Source organism: Macaca thibetana, chromosome 2 (genome assembly GCF_024542745.1).
Source record: "Macaca thibetana thibetana isolate TM-01 chromosome 2, ASM2454274v1, whole genome shotgun sequence".
Taxonomy (NCBI): domain Eukaryota; kingdom Metazoa; phylum Chordata; class Mammalia; order Primates; family Cercopithecidae; genus Macaca; species Macaca thibetana.
Genome location: NC_065579.1, coordinates 56,767,374 through 56,785,875, shown reverse-complemented (window position 1 = coordinate 56,785,875; position 18,502 = coordinate 56,767,374). Strand labels below are relative to the sequence as shown.

The window sequence follows — 18,502 nt, the reverse complement described above, 5'->3', positions numbered from 1 at the left end:
ACTGCACCGCACTTACCCGCCCTTTCTCGGGCAAAAACTGCACCACTGCGGTGCGCGGTCCCAGGCAGAAATCTGGGGTGCCGCCCAAATGGATTAATCCAATCAACTCCGCGTCCCTCCCACGCCAAAAGACCACCCGCACCAAACGAGCCCGCCACCAATTCACTGAGTGCAAGCCGAGGCACAAGAAACTTGGGACGAGTTCAGCTTTCTTGGGAAACTCGCCGCGGGACGCTCCCTTCTGTCGCCATCCAGCCGCCCGCCCTCATCGTGGGTACCCTCGTGCTCCAGATGCGCGGCTCCCAGGCAAATTTACCTTCTGGGACTTGCAATGTCCGGGGCCAAGGAGCACCCACTGCCCCGTGGGTGGCCCGGGTCCGGGACCGAAGCGCCGCCGCGAGAGCTTAAGAGAACGCTGCCGCCGACCGCGGCACCGGCCCCGCCCCCACGCCTGACTACGCCCACACACTTGGCCCCGCCCCCGTTTCGGCCCCCGCCCAGATCCGCCTCCGTTGCAGCCAGAAGCAAGAAGCTGTGTTCCCGCCCCCGCGCGCCTGCAATCAGCCCCAGTCTGCCTGGGAAACAGAGGAGCGCACCTGAGGTGGGTTCTGAGCTCCAGCGTTTGGGCTGGAAGTTGCGGACTAGTAGCTGCGGCGGCACTGGAGTGTAGGCGCGCGGGGTTGTTGCCAGGGGCATAGCGTGAGAACAAGCAAGGGAGTCCTGCTGAATTGCAGCTTAGGAAGCCCTGAATCCCGGAGGTGTGTTGAAACAGAACGCGCGGCGGAGTAGACTTTGTGAGACGCGTGGGTAGTAGCGCAGCATTCTAACGCAGAGTCAGGCCCACTCAGCATTCAGGTGGTCTTAATCAGATGGGCTTGTTTCACTGCTGAGCATGCATTATATTATAAACAGATAGATGTGCTTGTTTGTGCCTAGAGTCTTTCTGTAGGAAAGACTGGCAGCTCTGAAGTGGGAAACTGGGTGACTAGGAAACCGGAGGGAGGGAGAGTTTTCATATAATTATTTTTGGTCCTTGTATGCTTTGAATCTTGAAATCTATCTATGAAAAATAAGCTCAATTTACACTACAAAAATAGTATTGGTTTCTAACAGTACATAGACTACAACTCAAAATCCTTACCATGGCTTACAAGAAGACACTACACTACTGCCGTAACTCTTCAGCCTAGTCTTTCCATCATCACTTTCTCCTTCATTATTTTTTTGGCCACACTCAAAGTTTGCTAGCCTCAGAACCTTCCCTTTCGTTCCTTCTTGACCTGACTTGACACTGCATGAGAAAGGCAGTGTCCACTCCTTAATTATACCATTGCCCCGTTTATTTTCCCAGTCACTTGTTCTCTTCTATTTCTGCACTTGTCAAATTTTGTATATTATATATATGTATTTATGTGTTTATGTTTATTGTCTGTTTTGTCTTTACAAGGTAATTTCCATGAGGGCAGGGGTCATGTTTTTGGTTTTTTTTCCTCCGTATTTCAGGCACATGGTAGGCACTTAATATTTATTTAATGAATGAGTGAATGAATGACAGGAATGAAGTGAAAACAGTGACCATTTCTTCCAAAGTGCTTGGTTGCCAAATAGTAGAAAGATGGCTGTGTCTTGGCCAGTCTCCTGCTGTGTGACCAATAATCAGGCAAACTTGAGAAGACAAATAATTTTAGACCATAAGAGCTGTGTAATTGATTCTATTAGCAAGACATATGGGCCCTTCTCCAAGTTCTCTTTCAGCATTCATGCATTCAGCAGGGATGCAGTGAGCATCCACTGTGTGCAAGTTACGCTGCCTGTTTTTGTCCTAAATTGAATGCAATGGCCAAAAATATTAAGATGTGATCTCTGGGTGGTGAGATGAAGGATAATATGTTTCATGCTTCTTTATATTTTTCTGTACTTACAAAATATACTGTGCAATGAAGATATATTACTTTGATCTGAGACATTTTCATAAACAAAGAAAAGAATAAATGGCATCGAAAAATGTATAAGAAACCTTTTTTTTTTTTTTTTGAGACGGAGTTTAGCTCTTGTTGCCCAGGCTGGAGTGCAATGACGCGAGCTTGGCGCACCACAACCTCCAGACCTCCCAGGTTCAAGCGGTTCTCCTGCCTCAGCCTCCCGAGTAGCTGGGATTACAGGCATGTGCCACCACGTCCGGCTAATTTTGTATTTTTAGTAGTGAAAGGGTTCTCCATGTTGGTCAGGCTGGGCTGGAACTCCCGACCTCAGGTGATCCGCCCACCTTGGCCTCCCAAAGTTCTGGGAATTACAGGTGTGAGCCACCGCTCCTGGCCTAAGAAAATTTTTAAAAAAGAAATTTTCCAAATTGGGCGGAAGACATATGGCTGATTACATACTCAGGCGTAGATACATAGACTTTTTTTTTTAATATAAGGTGTTTTCTATACCAACATGTACTGCTGTTATGTTGGAAAAATATAATAAACTAATTTCAAAAGTGGTTCCCTAATGAGAAATGGAGTATTCACCTAATTCAAAACACAACCTGTGACCTATATTAAGAAGCTATAAAAGGTGATATGAGAAGGTGGCTTTTCTTGAAATTATGTTGCCTCTACAAACAAGTGTAACCGATATTTGTGAAGACTTCATACGATCTTCTTACCTCATTTCCAACAAACAACAAAATACCTACCAAAACAACAACAAAACACCAAGCTGTGGTCCTTCACTGAGGGAAGTTTACAAACTCACAGGCCTGGTGCCTATTCAATGTATTGGTATCTATTCAAATCTAAGATATCTTCAATTATATGTTCCACCAAGAAAGGAAAAGAGCTGCTAATTAAACTAAGACAAAATGTTATGTCATATCGAATTCTTACTTTATACTTACTGGGTACTTTTAGACACTTATACATAGATTTGTTTAGTACTGTGTATGTGTGGGAAAGAAAATATAAGCAAAATAAATTTACTGAAGTCCCGAACATTGAGCCTGATTCTTCTGAATACCTTTTCATGAAAAGCATTCCTATGTGAGTTTTTCCACACAGTGCCGTTGATAGTGCACCGTTTCTTAAAAGGATGTTCCAGTCTTGTTTCTGGGATTTGCTTCCTAGACAATGACACTCATTCTGCAAATGTGATACTGGCACTATCCCATTTGACTAAACACATAGTTTTCTTGTTCAACTGAATTGTATATCAATACAAGCTATGCAGCTTCTCTATTAATGTCCAGGAGAAAGTTTCTCACAAATTGTAGTTTCATGCCTCAACCATAGTCCTGCATGAAACATGAATTGGTTATATCAACCTCTCTTTGCTTTGAAATTTCTTTCACCTAATCTGTCATATCTGGTAATTTCTCCTGCCTTCAACTGTGTTTCTTGGCATGTGGCTTTGACACAGTAGGACTAAATTTCATAGAATTTAGTAGAAATGATGACAATTCATTTATGCCCATGTTCAAATATAGGCAATGCCAACTATATCATCACTGTCACCTGACCACTGGCTGTTTATTTGATAGTAAGATACATCCCATTTTCAGAGAAATTAGCATGTGGTACCAAATTGTTCTTAAAATTGAAGAAATACAGTATGTCAAATATTTGTAATGATATTTTCCGCTGGTATATTCCAATGGTATATAGAACTATTAGAATATTCAATGGTATAATGCAAGATATATATGGCTACATTTACTAAATGAATTCACATTGGTCACAAATTTTGTGTCCCAAACACAATAATTAGGCTAATTTTTAAACACAAATTGTTAGCTTGTCTTATTACAATATATGTCCAGTTTTCCAATATATCCCATCCCATGCACCTTTTGTTTATACATTGAACAAATATTTATTGGGTGCATTCAAGTGCCAAGCATTATTAGGACAGACATTCCTGAACCTTACAGTTTGGCTCATGGAAACATGACTGAAACATTAAAATAGTAATGTAAGACACCCACACTGTGTAAGATGCATAGTAAGCTCTCTGTTCTATGGAAACCTTTGTGAAGGAGTCTGGATAAAACTGGCCCAGATGGGTAGGTAAAGTATCACAAGGTGGAGAAGAGGAGAATGATGTCACAGAAAGATGTCCCAGGATAAGCAAAAACATGGAGAGATGGCTGGAGAACTGATATTCATTAGGTGCCAACTGTATGTTAAGCTGTGTTGTTTGTTACACGTAAGTTAATCACACATTAGTCTTAAGCCTACTTAAATGTGAAGCTGAAGCCCAAAAAGCTCTTCTCATACTGTTGATAAGTGGTTGAATCAGAATCCTAAACTTTTTCTTTACAATACTCCAGAGCCCAGGCATCAAAACATGCAAGAAACTAAGCTCACCAAAACACAGTTTGCATTTAGAAGTTGTGGGATATTAATTTGGCTGAATTTGGTGAGAATAGAATGTGGTATGCAACAGAGACTGAGGGATTGAGATTTTACCTGAATGACAACTAACTACTCTGATACGATTTGGCAGTTTGGCTCTGTGTCCCCATCCAAATCTCATCTCAAATTGTAATCCCCATGTGTTTATGGAGGGAGGTGATTGGATCATGGGGCAGTTTCCTCCATGCTGTTCTCATGATAGTGAGTGAGTTCTCAAGAGATCTTTTGGTTTTATAAGCATCTAACACTTCCCCTGCTTGCACTTCTCTCTTTTGCCACCCTGTGAAGAAGGTTCTTGCTTTCTCTTCACCTTCTGCCATGAGCGTAAGTTTCCTGACGCTTCCCTGGCCATATGGAACTGTGAGTCCATTGAGCCTCTTTCCTTTACAAATTACCTAGTCTCAGGTAGTATCTTTTTAGCAGTATGAAAATGGACTAATACATACTCCTTGAAGATACTTAAACTTTGTCATCTTCTAAAAAATGAATATGATGACACCAGTGTCAGAAATAAAAAACAAAACATTGACAGACTTGACAATTTAAACATTTTAGCCTTTGTGCATTGAGAAATGCCACATAAACCCATAAATTTTGAGGGAAATCTTCTGTTAGAAGGAAATTAGAGAAAAATGTTTAAATACGTATAAAATATAAATATAAATATAAAATATAAATATAAATAGTCATATATTTAAATATTTATATATTATATATTAAAAATACATATTATATATTAAAATATATAAATAAATATATATGACAAAGTGTTAAATGGCTATATCATACAATTAATAAGAATAAGATAACAAAAGTTGTAAAATGAACAGAGTAAGAATAAGCATTTTGGAGAAGGGTGTCCACTGTACATCAAAATATACTCAATCCCAATAATAAAAACAAAATTTAAGAAGTAATGAGATAATTTTTCATTTATTAGATTAGCAAAGATTGTCTTTTTTTTTTTTTTTTTTTGAGATGGGGTCTCACTCTGTTGCCCAGGCTGGAGTGCAGTGGCACGATCCTGGCTCACTGCAACCTCCACCTCCCGGGTACAAGCAGTTCTCTGCCTCAGCCTCCCAGGTAGCTGGGATTACAGGTGTCCACCACCATACTCAGCTAATTTTTGTGTTTTTAGTAGAGATGGGGTTTCACCATCTTGGCCAGACTGGTCTTGAACTCCTGACCTCATGATCCACCAGCCTCGGCCTCCCAAAGTGCTGGGATTACAGGCGTGAGCCACAGCGCCCATACAAGATTGTCTTTTAAAAAGGCAATACTCACTGTTGGTAAAAGCACAGACAAAAGAGAATTCTGAATCATTCATGGTAAGAATGTGAATTGGTACATCTTTCTGAAGAGCAATTAGATGATACTTAACCAAAATACTGATTAACTTAAATAAACCTTTTGTTATGGTGGCCAAAAGTTAGCAACAGGCTAAATATCTATCAGCAAGGGACTGGCTAATAAACCATGATGTGCAATGCAACCACCAAAAATAATTATACGCAATTATAATTATACAAAAATTCAAAATATATGATTAAATTTTTTTAGAAAGCTGTTTTAATACACACTATGCAAACTATCCTACTTTGAGTTTTACAAAGTGCAAATAGCTGTATGTAAAACTACTTCTAAATATATAAAACATATTTGTGTATATGTATAATGTCTAGATTTTGAATATTCACCAAAATGTTATGTTTACTCTGCATGGCTGGATTAATAGTGATATTTAGATTATGTTTTGCTGTGAAACAAGCCACTCCAACACTTAGTGACATAAAATAGCAACTTCTATTATTTGTTATTTTTCACCATTTTGTGGGCTGGCTTGGCAATTCTTCAGTAGGTCTCACCTAGGTTTTCTCATGTGGCAACAGGGAGCCAGCTGTGGGGTTGTCTGGGTCAGGAGGACAAAGCCCCCCTCTCATGCCTCACAGCTGGTTGATGCTGGCTGTTATTTGAGGCTCCTGTTCTCCGTTTCTCAAATCTTCAATGTCCTAAACAGGGTAATATCCCCGTGATTCCTGAGACAATGGAGTGGTAAGTCAAAATGATAAAGAAAAATCTGGAGAGGGTACTTGAAAAACAGGTTTTGAAAATTGACTAGATCTCTTTGGGAAAAAAGTTCTTAAAAGGAGACTTTCTACAACACTTACTAATGATTTATATATTATCTTACATATTTTGTGAGCACTTACAGTATACAGACCCTCTTTGAAGTGCTTCAACTATATTATATAATTTAATCCTCACAACAACCTTATGAAGTAGGAACTACTACCATAATCCATTTATACACAAGAAAATTAAGTATAGCACAGAGAGTTAAAAAGCCATGCAGCCTGGCTCATAATTATTATGCTATATTGTTATATTGTTTGTGATTCCATTATGTATTTATGTTTTTTACAAATAATATAAACACCCCAACGTCAGACTGGTTCTTTATCTCCAGTATTGCTTCAGTAATGGACAGATTGATCAATTGGTGAAAATGCCTGAAGTTATAAGGAAAAGGAGGTGGAGGAAGGGATGTCATCCAAGTAGGAAGAAAGCCACAAAAGCCTGAGAAAGGAAGTTTCCGAAAGGAAAGTCATATCAGCAGCCCTGTCAGTCACCTAATATTTATTCAACTCGTGGTTGGTACCTCGCCCTCAGCTAGCCATAGGTGCAGTGATGAAGTAAATAGGCAGATGATTCTTGCCATGGTGTATCAGGAAAGACCAACCTTAGATAGCATTGAATGCTAAAGATGCTGCTCACTTAGTGCCCTTGCAACTGGCACCTTCAGTCTTGGTGGGCACTGAACCCAACTGGCAGAACTTATGGAGAAGACAAGTAGAAAACAGTCTAGGAACTTAACTGCAACGGTGGGAATTGTGACAGTAAAAGAAAGGAGAAAAATAGGGCAGTAGATGGACGATAAGGGAGAAATAAACAGTTTTAGTTTCAAGACTGAGGACACTTGATTAGACATCAGGAAGCTGGGTTTGAGTTTGTGTTTACCACTTTTGAACTGTTGGAATGAAGACAAGTCATTTAATCTCTAAGACCACAGTTTCTTGAACTGCAACATGAAGTATTTCCTCCTCTCAAGCACAGTTTGGGAAGCACTGGTATAGATTAGAATAATTTGGATGTGGCCGGTCTAATGGTTGTAGGAAAGTAGGAAATGGGGATGGGGGCAAAGAGTAGGGGAGACCTAACCAGATAAGTGCACAAAAAACTGAATTCTAATTTATTTTCCCCCTCTTGAACAGCAAATAATTAGAATAAAATTCTATTATTTTTAACTCCATGATAAAGAGTAAAGATCATAATGAGAAAAGGGTTAGGACTTGTTGAAAATGACTCCGAGGACTCTCCATGGCCAGATGGAAGGCAAATGGCTAGAAGACTTCACCAGGTGGAGAAGGGCTTCTTTCTTGCTCCCAGCGCTTGCCTGCAGCATGCAATCTGTTCACCCACAACCGCAGTGAGAATGATTGAAAGGTGATGCATTGAACCTCCAGTGACACCATGTTTTGAGGGGGAAGGTCCCCATTTAACTAGAGTAATTAAGATCCCAGGTAAACCGTGAGGTCAGAGTATAGAGTGGCTCCCACAACTGGCAGCCACCAAGAGCTGTTCGCTTTTGTTCTTTGAATTGTAGGAATGAGGTAAGCAATTGAGCAGCCACTTTGTTCAACGTGTTCTAGTATGAGCTCACAGTATGGTTTGTACAGACGCTTTACCTCTCTAAACAGTGATTTCCTTGTTGCTTTGTTTTTGTTTTGTGTTTGCTGTAAAATATTTAATACATGCATGTAGTAAAAATTAGGACTGCGTAAAAGTAAAAATATCTCTGTCACTCTTGTCTCTAGTTTCCAAGTTGGCCCGCTAGAGGCGTCCACTGTTAACAGTTTCTTGTACTTTATAAATTCAGATGTATGGTAGACATTAGTAAGCATATATATCCCTACACATGCTACACACTGGCACCCTGTAACACTCCTCTGTTCCTTACAATTTACCTTAAATACAATTCATTTAATGCCAATACTTATAGAACTACCATATATTTTTAATAACTGCAGAGCGTTAGGTAGATCAAATAAAATTGCCATTTTTGTAAGTCAAAAACAGTCAAATATCAGGAATTTCATATGGTTTCACCTAATAGTACATGATTCATTAGCAAATTTCCTATTAATAGACATTTAAATTATTTCTTTGCAAAATCTGAGCACCAGTGAAAAAACTGTAAAATTCCTTCCAGCTCTTAATTTCTGTAATTCTTTGCTTTGTTCCCATCCCTGAATGCCTGGAAGATGTAAGACAGTTAAAGAGAATGCTTTATTGAACAAAGATTCAGGTATTATTTAATTTTGTTATGTTTAATTTAGAGTCTGCTCTTAATGCTATCTTAATGGTGAAATCATGATGCATCAACATGCTCTAAGGGTTCTGGTACTTTTTGAGGAAATTGGGTTGAGGTGCTATAATCACTATTACTATTATTTTGATTATTTCTCTTCTTTTTTGTCCTTTCCTGGATCCTGCTCTTTCGCTGGTTAACAAGACAGCATGTAGAATCACAATTCTTGTTTCATGAAGTTTATTAAGTAATTTGAACAAAGGTATGTCACACTGTTCCTTTTGTACAACCAGTTTAATGTTTGCAAAAAACTCAAGATTTAAAAGAACAAATCTGTTGTGTCCACTCTGTTTTCCAGGTAAATTTATATCAAGAATCATGTGAGGATACTTAAGACCGGCCGGTACTTTCAAGTTTTCTCCTGCCCAGATCTGTTTGGAAGAAATCTAGTCTTATCTGCCTCAAAAGTCCAGCAGAGAAAAATAGCTGAAATAAATGAAGCCTGTGATTACTTGGTTCTGTGTTTACCTAGACATTCTGGCATTTGGCTCAAAAGACAAAGCTTTTTAGATGTGCTATTTGAACCTGGTTTTGCTATTGATTTTAAATTGGAAGAAAAAATGGTAACAAAGTAAAGCTCTCTAAATCATACACATTTGGGCTGACTACCAAGCTAGTCTCACCCAGCAGTACTAATAGAATGTGAAAAATGCTTTCCAGGGTTGAGGTCTGCCACCTAGCAACCGCTTTGAAATACCTCCTGCACTGACCCAAGGCTACTCAAAATGCCCAGTTTTGAAATTGGTGGGACATTTTGCTGTGTATGGGCCACAGTCATTGAAAGGAGGATTAGAACTTTGTTTTTCAGGCCAAAGACATGCAGATTAGAAGGACTGTTTAATTTAACTGCTCAACTGGTTTGGAAATAGAACTGGCAGATTAAATACAGATGAAAGATAATTGCATCAGATATATGCTTAAAAAATCACTTGTTTATCTGAAATTGAAATTGAACTAAGCATCCCATTTTTTTAAAGTTAAAACTGGCAATCCTATTTTGGAGAGACTTTTTTAGTACAGGGGAGAGGGATATTTGTAAAATATGCACTGTATATATTAACTTGATCCCCCAAGGCTGATGACGTTATAGACCTAGACACCTTTCTCAGAGCACTGGCTGTTGGGCCTGTGAAGAAGCCTGAAGCATAGGAGACCAAAGGTGTGGGTAGGGCAGGAACTAACAGAAGACAAGAAATTGCTTCAAGTTTGCACTCAGGAAAGCTATGCTGAATGTAGGACAGGCAAAGGAAGGGGTTGAGCACAGAAGGGCAGTGACATCCCACAGGCAAAATGGTGGGTGGCGAGGAGAGGGAAGTGCCCAGAAATCAAGAAGGAAGTGGATATGGCATGACATCAGCAGTCATTTTATTTTTGAGGACAGAAGGGGTGAAGTGAAGCCATCGACATCAATATTCACTCCGAAGCCTGGGCTGAGGTGGGAGGGGTGTAGCCTGGGATCCACTGGAGGGCGTTGCCACCTTCATGCGGCATCCCAGCAATTCTCAGGCTGCTTGCACCAGCAAGGGTGCCAGCCTGGGAGTGCAGAGGCTTTTTCAGGGACCCCCTTTCAGCTTCACCTGGCCCAGTTCTGAACTTGTGATTTTGATATCACAAGCTCCTATCCCCCAAATCTGTAGCCTCCGCTCACAGAATTAACCTGGCAGTACAGAACAGTTAAAACATAGAACTACATACATAATCCCTATGTGTCTGTACATAATTCAACACCTTCTGAAGAACACACAAGAAGCTGCTAACTCTGGCTGTGGTGGTGGAGGGCGAGTGGGTTGGAGGAGGTGGATCCTGAATGAAAGCGAGATATATTTATTCCATATATCGTACATGCTCATCTATTTATTTTTCCTTGTGTATGTATCACTGACTCAAAATGAAATTTAAATATCATTACTATAGACAAAGCCAGCCCAGAATCTGACTCACATTTAAACTACCTGCATCATTGATTTAAGATGGCTCATTACACTAAGGTGTTTTAAAATAAACATTTTATATGGTTTTGTATTATATGTTTGAGAGGCCTGGGGTCTGACATTTTAGTGTGCTTTCTGGAAAATTTGCTGCTGAAATAAGGGAAAAATCAATAGCAACTCTTGACCAAAAGCTTTTGCTTATCTTTTCAAGTATTTACTCTGAGTTCTGTGCCATGTTGTTTTTATATATAGATATTTGAAAGTGCAAAATGAAAGTGTGATAGAAACCAGAGTCTTTTGTAGCTTTTTTTTCTAAATAAAAGCAATATAGAGTCCTCTTTTGTAAATTCCATTAGGCCAGGAGTCTTTGTCTCTTTTGTTCAGTAATGGATCTCTAAGACCTAGAGCCTTTCTTGGCATACATTAGGTGCTCAGTAAATATTTGTTGAATGAAGGAATACATAATCATGATAAAACTCCAAGCATTACAGAAGAATATGCCATGGAATATGTAATCTTTTCTAATGCCTTTCCTCCAAATAATCATTACCCTAGTCTCTTAAAATGAAAGAACAAATCATTTTCTGAGGTGTAAAATTTCATTATAAATATATTTTTGAAAAATAATTATCAGCAATTTGAGACCAGCCTGGCCAATATGGTGAAACCCCGTCTCTACTAAAAAATACAAAAATTAGCTAGGCATGGTGGCATGCGCCTGTAGTCCTAGCTACTCGGGAGGCTCAGGCAGGAGAATCGCTTGAACCCGGCAGGCAGAGGTTGCAGTGAGCCAAGATCACGCCACTTCACTCCAGCCTGGGCAACAGCGTGAGACTCTGTCTCAAAAAATAATAATAATAATAATTCAATGCCACCATAAAGAATAAAACGACAAGCAACAGAATGGGAGAAAATGTTTGCGAAAGACTAGTATTTAAAATACATGAAGAACTCATTACAATCAATTAGAAAATGGACAAAACACTTGAGTACACTCTTCAGGTAAGAGTAAATCCTAATGGTCCAAAAGCATATGAAAAGTGCTTCATCTCATTAGTCATGAGAGAAATGAAAAAAAAACACACACACACACAATCAGCAGTTTAACAAAAATGTAAAGTCTCTGGCCGGGTGCAGTGGCTCACACCTGTAATCCCAGCACTTTGGGAGGTCGAGGCAGGTGGATCATGAGAAAAAGATTGAGACTATCCTGGCTAACATGGTGAAACCCCATATCCACTAAAAATACAAAAAAAAAAGTCAAGTCTCACAATACTAATTGTTGGTGAGGATCCTGAGCAACAGGAACTCTCCTGTAGGAGAGTAACTTGGTAGTCTACTTTACATAACTCTTTGGCATTATCTTCTAAACCTGATTATACAACAATTTCATGTATATGAAATAAAAATTCATTATTAGCATAAAAGCAATATTTATTACATGCCAAAATTGGAAACTACTCAATTATCTACCATCAGAAGAAGGGATTTAAAAGTATAGTATAGATCCACTTTGGAATTCTGCAAAGCAATTAAAATGAACAAACAGCAACTTCAGGCAAAAACATGGATAAACTCATTAACATATAGTTGTCATAAGGTTCTATAATGGCTTCCCTAGGGGATCAGCAAATTGTTTCAGTGGACAGACTCTTTTAGCAATTCAGAAATGTCCCAGTGCTGAGATAGTTTCTATCCGGAAAGCCAGCTCCATCTAGGGACAAGGTGTTATAGGGTTCTAGGGGAAGAGATACATATAGAGGTCACTAAAGGGGTATGTAGATGCAAGGTGGACTGTGGGGCCAGGGAAACACTCAGACACTGGCATAAAGTCCCCAGCATAAGGAGCAGAGAGCAAGTCTGTAGCTGGGGCTACCAGAATCTCTCCTGAGGTCTTTATGCTGGGATTCACAGGCCTGGCCGTGGATCAAGAGCAAATTCTGCTGCAGTGGGATTCTCGAGCATCTGGGAAGAAAGGGCTACAGAAATATGTGAGTCCTCCAACTACAGAATCCATGGAGGCAGAGGCTCTGGGTGACATGCTTGGCTTCTTGTCTCTGGCCTGGGGTCATTGTCACTGATACTGCTCTTGCTGCTTCTGCTGCTGAGTGTCTTTGGCTCAGTTATTCTTGAACCACACCAGAACTTGTGCTCAGCTCAGGGTGAGTGTTTTAGCCCGTGCCTCCATTTTTTCTTTGTGGGTTGACCATCTCATCTTCTCATAGTTTTTCTTTAATTCCTATCACTGTCTCCTATTATAGATATGTTCCTGACCCTTCCTTCTTGAAGGGACAGCCATGTAACCATTCAACCATCTGGCCATCAGTTTCCACATCTGTGAGATCAACTTCTGCCTCATGGAGCCATGAGTTCCCAAAGTACTTGCAATCCTTTACTACTGCTGTTTCTACCTGTTGTTGTCACTTTGTTCTGAAGAACCACTGTGAGTTGGTTCTGCAAATGTGAAGAAATGTGAGTTTTAGGGGGTTTGTATGAGCTCTACATATGGATAAAGACAGAACTTGTGGTCATGAAAATATAATGAAATCTGAGCTCTACCATTTTCTAGGTGAATCTTTGAATAAGTCCCTAAATCTCTCTGACTTTAATTTCCTTATTTTGAAAGTGGAGCTAATACTCCTAGCCCAGACAGCCACCCAGACTGGATGTGAGCATGAAATTTTAAAATGCTTGTGAAAAACACCTTATAAAATCTATAAAAACAAAGGTAGACATTTATTATTGATTCGCAGGTGCTGAATTCTCACAGTCAAATGAACATATGAATTGCCTGAGAAGCATTTTCTTTTTTTTTTTTTGAGAGAGTCTCGCTCTGTTGCACAGGCTGGAGTGCAGTGATGCCATCTTTTCTCACTGCAAGCTCCGCCTCCCGGGTTCACGCCATTCTCTTGCCTCAGCCTCCCGAGTAGCTGGGACTACAGGCGCCCGCCACCATGCCCAGCTAATTTTTTTGTATTTTTAGTAGAGATGGGGTTTCACCGTATTAGCCAGGATGGTCTCGATCTCCTGACCTCATGATCCGCCCACTTCGGCCTCCCAAATGCTGGGATTACAGGCGTGAGCCACCGTGCCCGGTTGAGAAGCATTTTCAAAGCACTCAAGGTCGACTCCTGCTTAAACTACACTGGTCTTGTGGTCTTGAGATGATTTTTATTCTGTGGGCTACAGCAGAGCCCGTGAATCTGCATTTTATAAATCATCCAGGTGATGTTGATATAGATGACTTTTAGATCTCACTTTTAGAAAATTTTGGTTTCACTTTGGGTAATATTAACTTTTTCACATGCAGATGTTATTTGTTTAAAGAAACCCTTAATATTTCCCTTTGAATAGAGGGGATATTAACACTGAGCATTCAAATTAGGGATGCTAAAGGAGCTCTCTAGAACCTTTCTTGAGGGTATGATAAGTAGAATTCTGATAAGCAAAAGGAAATTTTCCAAGCCAAAGCTTTGATGTGTGTATGTGTGTATATACTACTTACATATATTTTTTCATGCATCAATGTTCATACCACTTGTTCATACCCTTTGTGCATTTTTATGTTGGGCAGTTGATCCTTTCCTTATTCAATGTGAACACCTTGAGTACGTAGGAAAATAGGCTTTTGCTGGCTATATGGCTTGCAAATGTTTTCCTAGCTTGTTGTCTTTTGACTATGTTAATGCGCTCCTTGCTATACAGATTTACAGCAAATGTTTCAGTAAGTATTTTCTTGAACCACACCAGAACTTGTGCTCAACTCAGAGTGAGTGTTTTAGCCTGTTCCTCCCTTCCTTTGTGGATTGGCCATATCATCTTCTCATAGCTTTTCTTTAACTCCTATTACTGTCCCCTAATATAGATATTATAGAGAGGCCTATTTCACTCTGTGATTATTTTTAAAAAAGTAACCAAACTAGGAGAATCACCTGAACCTGGGAAGCAGAAATTGCAGTGAGCCAAGATCGCGCCACCGCACTCCAGACTGGTGACAGAGCAAGGCTCCATCTCAAAAAAAAAAGTAACCAAACTTTCTTTGGGGGCACTTTTGCCCAGACGGCATGTCTTACAGTAGTATTTTGGCACTAGTAATAGGCACCTCAACAACAGTGTTTCTTTCCCTCCTTTTCTCTTAGTGTACACATCACTGAATCAGTTGCTTTATTCATGTTTATTCTTAATCTTAGTGCCTCACAGATATTACTGTCTGTACTTTACTATGAGATCTACAGAAGTGTTACAATGAGGATACTCTTTTCTTCATTCCACACCCTCTGAAACAGTTTAAAGAGCCTAAGACTGACTCACTTGCTTTTTGAAAACTGGAAAACTTCACAGTGAAACTGCCTGAACCAGGCTTTTTTTGGTGCGATGGCTCTTTAATATTTCTCTCAGGGTTATTTATGTATTTGGATTTTATAGCTTTTCTTGAATCAATTTTTGTTTTTGCATTTTCTCAGATGTATTGAATTCTTCTCTTAACTGCCTTAATCACCTCTGTTTCTAAGATTTGTTATATTTTCTGTCCTATTTTTAATATTCTGCATTTGTGTACTCTTATTACTATTATTATTATTATTTTGACATGGCATATCACTCTGTCACCCAGGATGGAGTGCAGTAGTTCAATCTCGACTCACTGCAACCTCTGCCTCTCGGGTTCAAGTGATTCTGCTGCCTCGGCCTCCTGAGTAGCTGGGATTACAGGTGTATTTTTAGTAGAGACAGAATTTCGCCATGTTGGCCAGGCTAGTCTTGAACACCTGATCTCAAGTGATCCGACTGCTTCACCCTCCCAAAGTGCTGAGATTACAGGCCTGAGCCACCGCACCCAGCCCCCCTTTTTTTTTTTTTTTTTTTTTTTTTTTTTGAGACGGAGTCTCGCTCTGTCGCCCAGGCTGGAGTGCAGTGGCCAGATCTCAGCTCACTGCAAGCTCCGCCTCCCGGGTTTACGCCATTCTCCTGCCTCAGCCTCCCGAGTAGCTGGGACTACAGGCGCCTGCCACCTCGCCCAGCTAGTTTTTTTTTTTTTGTATTTTTTTTTTTAAGTAGAGACGGGGTTTCACTGGGTTAGCCAGGATGGTCTCGATCTCCTGACCTCGTGATCCGCCCGTCTCGGCCTCCCAAAGTGCTGGGATTACAGGCTTGAGCCACCGCGCCCGGCCGCCACTTTTATTTATTTGATTAATATTGCCATACAAGCTTGCCTATTTAAATTTGGCAACTTTTTTAAAGGTTTCTTGTATGTATTTATCAATTCTGCTGACTCTTTTTTCTACGTTACTTATTTCTTTTTTATCACTAGTAATGTCTTCTGTTTTTCTTTTGTTTTATTCTTTTTCTAATTTCTTGAATTGAATAGTTTGTATCAGTCTGGATCCAATTAGAAGAGGGAGATAAGTCACATAATTTGAACAGGGAAGGTTTAGTATAAAGAATTATTAACCACATTAAGGCATTGAAGTAATTAGGGATTGACTGGTAAGAAGTAAAAAGAACACTAAACACAGGAAGAGCACATATAAGGAACAGCCACTACTCTCTGGGTTGAGATAGAGCACCCAAGCAAGAAGCTTCCACTCTCTGCCCCGCCCCATCCCTGCGACTGACACCTGACCTTGTTGGAGAGAATGCCCTCTTGGCTCACTGGATGGTAAAGAAGTCTCTGTGATACTACATCAGTGGAACTTGCTGGAAATCTGCTCTCTGAAACTTGCCAAAAATCTGCCCTTGAGGATGCTAGGAAAAATGGTTCACAGGAAGATGTCTCACTCTGCTACAAAAGCACCCAAAGGGGATGTTGGGGCATGGAGTGGGAGAATTTCTGGCCCCTGAGTGCTGCTGTCCACTGCAGTGTAAGAGCTTGGCGTTGGAGAAACTGCAAGCACTGCAGTTGGCAGGCTGCTAACCTCTAGGTGCTGTGGCTGCCATGCACTGCAACAGTTGAGCCCTCAAGAAGCTATGAGTGCTTCAGGAGCGTGGTGCTGGAGAAAGCCACCCACTCACTCTCTTAGGAACCTGCCTTGTAAGCACACCAGAACCAGGAAGCAAGATCCTTTTCCTATTGCAGTGTCTCTCCAACCCTCTTTACTGATAAATCTTCAGTGCCAGCCAGCAAGCAAAAAATATTTGAAAGACCAACCCAGATTCATTTTACAGAGCAATCACAAAGGGTAAATTTGGAGCCGAGAGGCAATGAATAGATAATTGACACATATTTTTTATTAATTCTTTTTTTTTTTTTTTTTTTTCAGATGGAGTGTCACTCTCGTTGCCCAGACTGGAGTGCAATGGCGCGATCTCAGCTCACCGCGACCTCCCCATCCCGGGTTCAAGCGATTCTGATGCCCCAGACTCCCGAGTAGCTGGGATTACAGGCATGCACCACCACACCTGGCTAATTTTGTATTTTTAGTAGAGACAGGGTTTCTCCATGTTGGTCAGGCTGGTCTCGAACTGCTGACCTCAGGTGATCCGCCTGCCTTGGCCTCTCAAAATGCTGGGATTACAGATGTGAGCCACTGTACCCGGCCTTATTTTTATTAATTCTTATTGGATAATGAAAGTATTTAAAAGTATGCATTTTATTCTGAATAAAGTGTAAGTACTTCTCATAAATTTAAAGGTTGTGTTGTCATGCTTACAGGTCACTGGTGCTTTCTAATTAGTCTGCTATTGATGCTGTGACTTTCTGTGACTCAGTAGTGTACATTTTATTTCTAGTTAATAAGTGGACTTTTATTTATTATTTGTGTTTTGTTGCCATACAAATATTTACTTTTATTATATTGTAGTCAAAGAACGTGCCTTTATTACTTGTATTATTTGGAATATATTAAGAAACCCTTTTATAAAATGCATCATGAATTTTGAAAAGAATATGCATTGTCCACGTGTAAAAAGCTCAATATATATAATGCTAAATTATATAATGTATATTATATTTGTTAGCTTGTTCTGTAGAAGACTGAGAGACATAGATTGTCTGATTTTTTTTCAATCTATTAGTATAATTTCTCACAAATTTTATTATGTATATTTTTAAACTGTGTTATTTAGCACATAAACACTCACTGATTTAGCTTGAAAAGTTATATTAAATTCTTATCATTGTATGTTTGCCTAGATGTCTGGCATACAGTAGACATTTAACAAACAGAAATTTAATTATGGCCTTAAATTTTTTAAAAATAATTTTGAATGCCACTTATTTATTAGCATCAATATCATATCATTTATATTGGTTGGAATGTGCTTTAAAATATGTTAGCCAGAAAAAAGTATATGGAAGAGATGACAGAAGATTGACCAAAAAAAAAAAAAAATGTTGATAATCACCAGTGCTGGATGGGGATACACGAGGGTTAATAACAATATTCTCTTTTATTGTTTATGCTTGAACTTTTTCACAATAAAAGATTAAAAATTATGTATATACCATCATTTATTAATTCTCCCCTTGTAGGATAAAAAAGTTAATTCTTCTAATAGTTTCAGGTTATTATTATTTGTGATTACAATAAATTATTTTAATTTTACATCTCTTTAAAAAATACTTTCATAATTTTTACAATATTTGCAGATTATTTCAATAGCTAATTAGACATTAATTCTAAATAATGTTGTAGAGGGTATCTAGAGTTCAGAACTGGCTGAGTTGGCCGCGCGGGAGGAGATGTGCAGTATTCAGCGACTGCTGCAGTGGTTTCCACCCTGTGAGTCCATGTGGCAGAGGACTATGGGAG

General features: G+C 39.6%; 1 long non-coding RNA gene across 1 annotated transcript; it reads left to right on the top strand.

Moving 5' to 3' along the window:
* Nucleotides 1-419: 419 nt before the first annotated feature.
* LOC126947511 (uncharacterized) lies at nucleotides 420-17,618 on the top strand. Its single transcript, XR_007723110.1, has 4 exons — nucleotides 420-601; nucleotides 8,972-9,025; nucleotides 9,122-13,132; nucleotides 17,012-17,618. It is a non-coding gene; the product is annotated as an uncharacterized LOC126947511 (long non-coding RNA).
* Nucleotides 17,619-18,502: the final 884 nt, after the last annotated feature.